Raw genomic sequence first — 9960 nt, 5'->3', positions numbered from 1 at the left:
CCTGCACACCCTGAGTTGTGGTGTGAAGTTTCTGCTTCACCACCAGATGCTCAAAGGGTAGCGTCCTCTCCGAAAAGGGCTCAACGTCACTCCTTCTCATTCCTGTGCCCTCCTCCCTTGAGAGGTGGCGGGTCCCCCAGTCCGCTGGGCAGCTTCTCGGGGCACAAGGAATGGACGAGAAGGCAGGCACAGGCCGCTCGAGGGGGCAGTACTTCATGCTGAGTGTGTGCGTCTTTCAGGACAATACGTTCATGTACAGGACGCATGGGTTTCAGAGTTATTCATCAGACCTCAAGCGATAGATGTTTTCCGGGCATGTGTGTGGGAAAGGAAGGATGGAGAGGGGGCTCACTGGCTCTTCCCAAGAACTTCATTTCATAGAGTGGAGACCGTGACGCTCAAGTGTTTGCCCAGGATTACCCAGGCAACAAGTGGCAAAGCAAAAGTTAGCATCAGATTTGTCCATTTCTCAAGGTTTATTTCGCCTGTTGAAAATAAAAGATTTTTCAAAGTTTTTCTGAGTGTTGCAGCACTTGAAAAAAACAGCAAATGCGTAGATACAAAGGTCATGTTTGTACCTCAAGGTTTCAGTTTAAATTTCAAGATACATGTAATTAAATTGTAAAATTTGAATAAAATTATGCTGCTGTATTAGCAAGATAGACACACTTAGTGGTGCTTACAATGGAACAGAAAGAGCCGTTCAATTTCAAGTAAATAATTCAAACATTTATTTTGCCTAAAGCTCATAAATGCCATTTTATTAAATCATGTTTTCATTTATGTAAGGTGACTGTCATATCAAAGCTATTTTATTGTTGTAGAAGTTAGAACAGTATAGTGTATTATTATTAAATTATGAACACATAATGAGGAATAGTTTTTAGACTATGATACACTTGGCTATATGAATTTTTTACTAATTCCATAACTACCAGTGGAGCCTCCACTAAGTTGCAGGCTCCCGGGAGGCAGCCAGTGAAGGGAGACAGAAACTGTAGGAGGCTGGATCGTGGCCCCCAAAGACATCCGGTCCAAATCCTGGGAACAGGTGAATACCACCGTACATGGAGAGAGGGTCTTTGTGGATGCGATTAAGCTAAGGGTGTTGACACAGGAAGACGGGAAGCGGAGGCAGAGTGTGACACGGTCTCCCTGCGGAGATGTTGGAAAGATGGAGCAGAGATGTTGGAGACCGGAGTGGAGCAGCCCTCTCGGCCTGACCCAGAGACAGGCCCGGGTGCCATTGTTTCCACGTAACTTTAAGAGAAACGTTCATTCACAGTGATGTCCAGCAAATGAAGGAGGAGAAGGTCCTCAAATTCCTTGCAGCAGGAACCCACTTAGGTGGCACCCACCTCGACTTCCAGCAGGAACAGGTCGCCTGCAACAGGAAAGGTGACGCGTCTCCATCACAGATCTGTAGCGAGCCCGCGAGAAGCTTCTGCTGGCCGCGCTGCCATTGTTGCCACTGGAAACCCGGCTGATGTCAGTCATATCGCCCAGGAGCACTGGCCGTGAGCCCCTCCCGCTGCCTGCTTCACTCCTGCGACCTTCACGACCAGATCCAGGCCGCCTTCCGGGAGCCTCGACTTCTGATGGCTGCTGATCCCGGGGCTGAGCTCCAGCCTCTCACAGAGAGGACCGCTCACAGGTCCTCTGCCAGCCTGCCCAGCATCGCTCTGCTGTGTGACACAGACTGTCTGTGCACCATGTGGACATTGCCATCCTCGTGCAACAACCAGGGAGCTCACTCAGTGTAAGCGCTGTGTCCCGGGGGTTCTGAATGGTACCATCTCCCGTGAACACCACGCCTGCCTGATCCCTGCTTCTCCAGAGATCCTGACGAGACTGCACAGGCAGAGCAGGCTGCTGCTGAGAGCGCTGTGACCAAGGAGGAGTCCAGGGTGCGTGGACTGCCCCAGCTCCCGAGTTCACTGCTGCTGGGCCTGAGGTCACCCACCAGTCTGCAGGCTGGAAGTGCCCTCCATGCCCGTCCAGCAGTCTCCCCTGGAGGCTGGGCTGCAGCTCTGGCCTCTGAATGGGTGGGAACCACCATGAAGTGGTCTTAAGCTGTTCTTCCACAACCTCTTAACAGAATGGAGATAAGGTTGACAGAAAATAAAGTTTGTAAAAGTTAAAAAGAAAAATGAAGTGGTGTGGCCACAAGCCAAGGATGCAGCAATGGCCAGAAGGAAGAAGAGACGGGAACAGATTCTCCAGAGCCCCCGGAGGGACTGTGGCCCCGATGACGGACACCTTCATTTGACCCAGTGATGCTGATTTTGGACTCCGGGACTGTGTAACTGTGAGAAAATACATTTCTTTGGTTTGAAGTCAGCAAGAGTATGGTAGTTTGTTTCAGCAGCAATGGGAAACTAATACTTACAAACATACACACTTCAATGTGACTGCATCAGTGGTGATTGATAAAACTGGGAGATGTGACCAGTGGTGGCTGCAAGGGCCACTGCAGGGGACACGGCCGAGGCAGACCTGTCTGCACGTGCGCAGCCAGCGAAGCCTGTGAGCCCGGCGCAGGAGCGGTGCAGGCAGACCACTGGCTGGACAGTGGCTGGCAGGGGGCCACATGGGTGTGGGGACAAGTGAAAGGCCAGAGAGACCGAAGCAAGGCAGACCAGGGCCCAGGGCTCTGAGATGCTGTCGGAGGGACTGGCTGGTGCCTCCTCGTGGAAGGTCTGTTGGTCAGAGGAAGCCTGGATTTTACAGGGACAACGCGATCCCCGGTGCGGGAGCTCTCCGTGCACAGGCGGCTTGTAAGGCGGAGGGCAAAGGCGGGGAGCAATGAGCAGGCTGTGGCAGGATCGCAGGCTCGGAGCAGAGGCGCTGGTGCTAACATCTCGTCCCAGAGGCTGGCCCTCCTCTGGGCACCCCATCTCCGTGGTATGATCACTGTTCCCAGAGCCTTATGGCAATAAGTTGAGTAGTCCTCTCCCAAGCCCCACCCCCACCATCACAAAGGATCAGGTGACCTCTGATTCCGTGACATCACAGATTACCTGTCTTTCTGGTGCTGCCCTGCCTTGCTCAGGCCCTCGCTCTGCTTTGCCTGGGTGGACAGATTAGAGCACCTGGCTGTACCTGAGTCTTTCACTTGTGGGCTGGGTGACCCTGGACAGGTGACTTAACTTCTCTGTTCTTCAGTTTCATTATCTGTAAAAAGGTGAAAACAGTAGTCTCCCTTCATAGTAGTGTGATAATAGACGCAAAGTGCTTAAAACAGGGAATGGCATTATCATCTTACCTGACATCATCTTCTTCATCTCCACTACCCTGCTCCTCCTCCTCCTCACTCTCCTTACTGGTCCCCTCCTCCTGTCCCTCTTTCTCCTGAGCCGTGTGGATGTGCTTGTCCACCTCCAGTGCTCAGTGTCCCTGCCTGCACCTGCCTCCCCCAGGGCTGCCTCCGGGACACAGAGTCGTGCCTGCCCAAGGCTGAGCTTTCCAGTCTTCGAAAGCCTCCAAGGTCTCTCAGCACTGTCCATGGAGGCCTGGCCCTTCTCTCCCCTGAATAATCTCACTTATCAATGTGTCTACATTGGGGTGAGCGGCCCCTCCTTTGTCCTGCCTGCTTTTAGCAGAAGACCTGGCTCAGAACGGTTTAATGGGCGGCAGCGCACCAAGCCTGGCACCACGACTTCCTCCACAGCACGGGCGTCTCCTGGTGGCCTGGGAGGGGTGGGCAGTGAGGTGTCGCTGTCCCCAAGAGGCAAGGCCCAAAGCAGGCAAACTGGAAACATACTCCTTTCCCCACGTAGGATCCTAGAATTGGGCTGTGTGGTCCCCGAGGAAAATCTATATTTGTCTTGCCAGCAGCATCTTCCTAGACGACTGGTAAGGTGGCTAGCCCACCCACAGCTGGTCCTGGGCCACAGTCAGGAATCGGGAGCCCACCCCAACCACAGCTGTCATTACTGAGCAGGAAACATGCTTGCAGGGTAGACAGAGCTCCAGCTCACGGGACTCGAGAAGAAACCACTCAGAAAGCAGGACGTTTCCCCGTGCAGCCGCGGGGGCCCTGCACTAAGACCTGGGTAGGTAGCTGGACAGCGTATGACAAGAGGGAAGACATCTAAGACCAGAGCCGAGGGTATGTGAGGGGAGAGCTCCTTGCTCAGGCCCAAGTCTGGAAGGTGTGGGATAAGGAAACGTTTACCTCGAATTTCAACTCTAATCCTTCCTACGTGCTTGGAAATACACTTGAGAGACTGTGGCGGTGGTGTGTCCTGCCTCCCCTCCGGCCCCACCCAGGGCACTCGCAGATCTCATGGAGGAAAGGGGCTTTCTACTCCAGGATCAGAAAGAAGTACTGGAATACATATTTTGATTCCTTTTCTCACCCTCTCTTGATTCCTCCCAAAGGAGAAGAATTGGGCTGGTTGCTAAGTCCAGAGAGGAAGCTCCTGGATCGCATCCCGCAGAGCAGTGGGGAGGGGTGCTTCGCCTTAACAGTGGGGAGCCAGCTCAGCCCCTTTCTTGCTCTCATGGCCCATCTGTGCTCAGGCCGATGGTTCTGTGTTCCCAGGGTCCATGGGGTGCGGCTGGGGGGTCGCATACCAGACAGGCCTGCTACTGGGAGGCCCAGCCAGATGTCTGCTCTCTTAGGTCCTTCTTCTCCATCTGTGACTCAATGGGGGGTCAGGCTGGACTTCACTGGGGGCTTCCTAACTTTAATTCTGGGGGAGGGAGGAAGCAGACCCCTTTACTCCTGGGGATATGCTCCAAGACCCCCTGAAACCGCGAACGCCTGCAGCCGCGGACAGCACTGAACACACACCTTTCACTTAAAGAAAGCACCTCACAGCGTCTCTGGCATATCTGAGTGGCCAGCGTCACTACCTCTGCGCCGTCTGCTTGGAGTCATTCTTAGGGGAGGTAAGGGTCAAGGACGAGCCCGGGGGTGCTGAGTCACGAGCAGGTGGGGAGCATCTGCCGCAGAGGCGCTGGACAGAGGACGACGCGACCCGGCCACAGCGGGATGGCGACAGTTCGCCACGCTACTCAGGACAGTCCCAATTTAAAGTGGGTGAGTTGTTTATTTCTGGAATTTTCCATTTCCTATTTTTGAACCGAGGTTGATGGCCGGTATCTGAAACCCTGGGAAGCAAAACCATGAATAAGGGGGTGCTCCTGCGTAGCCTCCGTAAGGGAGTGCAATTTCGGTCCCTGGTCTTTACCTCTGCTGGGTTCACACAGGAACACACAGGCGTGAAGTTGTCCTCTCGGCTGAGTGTCTGCTGAGTTGCTCTTCAGAAAGGAATCCACGAGAGAACAAAGACCCACGAGGTTCACGCCCCAGATCTTCCCGGTGCCGGCTCCCTCCGCTGTGGCCTCGGCACGCAGTCGTGGTTCGGATGCAGAAGCAGGTAAGTTAAATCGATGATCTGAGATTCTGCCCTGGGGCATTCAGTTCAGGCAGTATTGAAGGCACTGTCAGTTCTGAAGTTGTGTTTGCCTTAAATCTCCAGTCATGTGAAGCGCACAGGCAGGAAGAGTCCCTGGCCGCTGTTCCAGCTCCCGTGAAGCCGGAAAAGCTGCGGAGGAGTCACCGGTGGTGGAGATCAGGGCTGTCCTCTCACTAACCCAACAACATCCTTAGCATCCAGAGAGGAGATGCAGAACTTGGTTCTGTTTCATTCGTGTTGTAGAGAGAGGCCACTGACCTGGCCTTCAAATCACAGCAAAGTAGTTCAATTACACAAATCATAAACGAGATTATACGATGTTGTGAATAAAATGCACTAATCTAAGCAGGCATCTCTCCCTTGCTCATTCTTACATTTGTTTGTAATTACTACACCATTAAGATGTAATCTCCCCAAACTGGTTCACTCAACCAATCCATCCCACTGTGTGCTGTGGCCGGTGTTGGCTTTAGGGGACTTAGTAGCTTCCAGTCCCGAGTGAGATCAGAGAAGCTGACAAGCAAGAGCAATTCCAATCCTGCAGGAAGGGCCATAAGAGGGTGTATCCCTTTGCTACAGCTTCAGAAACAAAGTACCAGAAATTGGGTGACTTAACACAGCAGAAATTTATTTTCTTACATTTCTGGAGGCTCGAAGTCCAAAGTCAGGGTGGCCACCCTATTTGAAGACTGCAAGGGAGGATCCTCTCTCTTCTCTTCCAAGCCCCTCCTTGCTGTCAGCAGTCCTCGGCTGCGTCTGCGCCCCTGCAGCCTTGACCGCCCGGGTGTTCTCCCTGGGGCATCTGTGCACGTGTGGGCTCCTCGTACGGACACCCGTCGTGTCGGATCAGGGCCACCCTGCTCCAGCATGACCGCATCTGCCCCGATTCCATCTGCAGTGACCCTGTCTCTGAATAAGATCATGACTGAGGTGTGGGAGTCAGGACTGCAGCCTATCTTCTGGGAGGTAACTGCTGCCGTTGCAATTACTCCCAGGGAAGCAGCAGACGCCTAAGTTAGGCCCCAGCCACGCAGATTCCAACAACACCGTGGGAATGATCTTGACTCCCCTTGGCTGCTCCCCATCCCACCCCAGCCCAGTCTACCCCCAGAGCAGCAGAGCAGGTGGGGAGCAGACAGAAGTGGTCACAGTTGCCTTCCCCGCAGGTTTCTGAACCCCAGTCTGGCCTGAGCGAGAGGGAGGGGGGAAGTTTTCAACAGGATGAGCGGTAACAGTTGTGACTATCTGATGGTTTTGGAGTTTTCACATCTGATCATAGGAAGGCACACTGTCACCTGGAAGCACCTGGAACAGCTGTGCACTCTGCCCCGGATACTGTCCAAGGGCAGGGAAGACGGGCTGAATCACAGTGGGAAGTAAAAACTAAGTGACTTCCAGTGGGCACCTCATTATGTCCGGCAGAAATACGTATGGTAACAAGAGGATCGTGATAGAACTAGGAAAAAGTTGTGGTTTTTTTCCCCTTTATTGATTTAGAGAGAGACAGAAACATTGACGAGAGAGAATATTGATTGGCTATCTCCTGCACGCCCTCCACTGGGGATCAGGCCCACAACCATGTGTCCTGACTGGGAATCAAACTGGTGACCTCGTGGTGCATGAGTCAATGCTCAACCACTGAGCCACACCAGCCGGACAGGAAAAAGTTCTTTATTGAAGGGTCAGGTGTAGCCTGAGAAAACATTACCATGAGTGGGAAGTAGAGTTCTAAGTGGATTTCATTTGACCACTGAGCTCTCTCAGGGAAGGAAAGCCTCCCAACTTGAACCTGCAGGTGGCGGTAAAGGGGCTCTCCATAGGGAGGCCCTCCCCATTATCCTTGCTCTCTCCTGCTCCTTGCTCCCCAGCTTGGCCCACACAGCTTCCTCTTTGGCATTCCCAGGTCCTCACCCTGCCCCCATTCTACCTCAGAAAACTCCATGCCTCCCCACGGGAGTGTCAACCCCTTGCTTTCTTATGTTGCAAACGTGAGTAGCCAGGGCTTGGCCGATCCTGAAGGAGATGGCGGCTCTGTCCTGTTGACACCAGAAAGTGAGGTTGGGCTTCTCTCCTGAGCGTTCGGGAGCAGGGGGTCTGGGAAGCAGCCGAGCTTCACCTGGGAGCTTGCTGGGGGGAGGATTCTTGAGTCTCACCTAAACCTACTGAACCAAATCTGCTGCGTTTTGACAAGATCCTGGGATGCATTCGTATGCACGTTAGCATTTGAGAAGCCAAAGTGAAAAAACGGTTGAAATCTCCTCTGGCACTTATCTTGGATGATGTCAGACACCACTTCCTACAGCCCCTGTGCTGAGTGTGAGCCTGTGCATTCAAAATCGTCTTGCTTCTCTGGGCCAGTCTCTGAATCACAACTTCTTTCTCTCCTTAAAAAAAAATATCTAAGGTTCCTATAATCATGTGCCCTTATTTATCTGTGGCAAAGTTCACGGCTGCGGCAGATGTGTAACCAAGGCCCTGGAAGGGCTCCCGGCCCACACCCGGTCAGAGCAGCCCGGCCAGCCCGGCCCCTAGCGAGGTGCCCATCACCGCCAGCCAGCCCTCCAGGCTCAGCCTCGGAAGTGGCAGGTGGTGAGGGAGAAAGTGCTGGGTACAGCTGGTTCCCACGAAGCAGTAGAAACTTAAAGTCTTCAAAATAAAGTAGTATTATTATTTAAGACCTTTATTAACAGGTACTTGTAGTTTGTGGGCTTTTTTGAAAGAAATCATGTTGTAAGCTTCCATTACAAATTAAAAATGAGGTTAAAAATCTCAATTTGACCAGATAAGAAACAATTAAAAAACCTTTGGCTTTAAAAAAACAAACATACAAAAAAACGCATTTGTCATTACCAAAAAGAGTATGTCTAAAATAATAAACTAATAAAAAATAATAAAACCCCCACACTGCATTGATGATGCAGACAGTTCCAGTTATCTGGTCAATGGGCAAAGAGCAATTACTGAAGGTCTTCAGCTCCAATCTTGCTCCTTGCTCATTGCTGGAATTTCCTATTCATTTCTTCTTGTTGGATGACTAACCCGGATGCTGGCGGGATGGTAGCCAGCATTTACTCAGCCCGCCCTGCGGAGCCTGGGGACCGAGCAGAGTCTCAGCTGGTGGGTCGCTGCTTTTGTCTCTTGGCTGCCTTGTGGTTTAGGGTTTGCTGGGAGTCTGTGCGGGTCGTAATGGGAGTTGTGGAGGTACCGACGTTGAGAGGGCTGCTGACCCTGGGTCTCACCTCCGTGACCTTCCTTATCTTCTTCACTGTGTCCTCTCGAGGCTGTCTTTGGTGAGGAGGGCGCCATGGAATCCTGCTCGGCAGCCCCAACGCGTATTCTGTCTCACTGCTCTGCCTTGTTCCCCTGCACCCTGGTTGTCAGCACCCTCCATCACTTCACCCTGCGCAGGAGGGATGGACACTATGCTCGAGGCCCACAGGGTCTCCACATGTAGAGAGATGGGAGCCATCGCCTGCCGTAGGGCCAGGGTTGTTGGCCGGGCCTTTGGGAGCACTCTCTGATTCCTCGCCCTTTTCCCCACGCTCACTATTCCGGTAATTCTGCAGGTGACTGCATGGAGACCCCGTGACATGGCTCGCCTATACTGCTTATGGTCTTATTGCATATTTACTGCCTAGCACTGGAACTGGACCAGGGCCACGCTCCTCTCCTTCATTAGCATCAAACTCCACAGTCTCTCCATCTCCTACCCTGCGAAGGTACATCCTGGGGTTATTCTTTATCGCAGTCTGGTGCACAAACACATCGTCCTTGGTTTCATTCCTGTTGATGAGACCATGTCTGCTTCTTACACTGAAACATTTTGCTGTTCCCCAAACCTTCGCTGTGATGACCTTCTTGTCTTCGCTGGCAGGCACCACGGATGTGAGGACACGCAGGCCACGGCTCCCTGTGGCGCTGTCCGAGGTTCCGGGCCCGGTGTCTGCAGCCCCGAGGGAGGGGCGGCAGGGGCCGGGTGTGCGGGAGGGAGGGAAGCTGTGGTGGCTGCTGGGTCCGGCCCCCCTGCTCATGGTGTCAGGGATGGTGACTGGGCGGCCGCGGGGGTGGGGCTGGCTGCTCTGGGCTCTCTGGGGTCCACTCAAAACTTACCATCATGATTGAAAATTTCTTTAACATTCCTTAGAGAATGCATTTCATAGAACCTAGCTGGTTTAAAAAAACAAAACAAAACCTTTGGAGGAAAGGGCAACATTCTCCCAAATTCAAAATGTGTACAAAATAATACATCTCTGACTTTAATTTTTGGTGTTTTTTTCCCACAGTAACTATCTACGAAACTCCCATGGTGGAATTTGAGAAGCGTTCTTCATTTCCTGCCAGCATATTTTAACGCTTTATTTTAAAATGCTGAACTTTGTTGGGGCCTCCTCCCCAGTAACATGTAGAATTAAATCAACAGTGTCAGCAGCCCAAATCCCAAAGCCCTATATGGGATGTGGAACAAAATACACCCGAAATCTATTCCAATATAGATCATACACAAGAAACCCTTGAGTCACGCACATTCTCATTC

At 52.4% G+C, this 9960-nt stretch overlaps 1 pseudogene; it reads right to left on the bottom strand.

Annotated features, from left to right (window-relative positions):
• Positions 1-8460: 8460 nt before the first annotated feature.
• LOC118622434 lies at positions 8461-9457 on the bottom strand (annotated as a pseudogene).
• Positions 9458-9960: the final 503 nt, after the last annotated feature.

Source organism: Molossus molossus, unplaced genomic scaffold (genome assembly GCF_014108415.1).
Source record: "Molossus molossus isolate mMolMol1 unplaced genomic scaffold, mMolMol1.p scaffold_m16_p_9, whole genome shotgun sequence".
Lineage (NCBI taxonomy): Eukaryota > Metazoa > Chordata > Mammalia > Chiroptera > Molossidae > Molossus > Molossus molossus.
The sequence above is the reverse complement of the archived record's forward strand: the minus strand, read 5'-3'. Positions and strand labels throughout refer to the sequence as shown.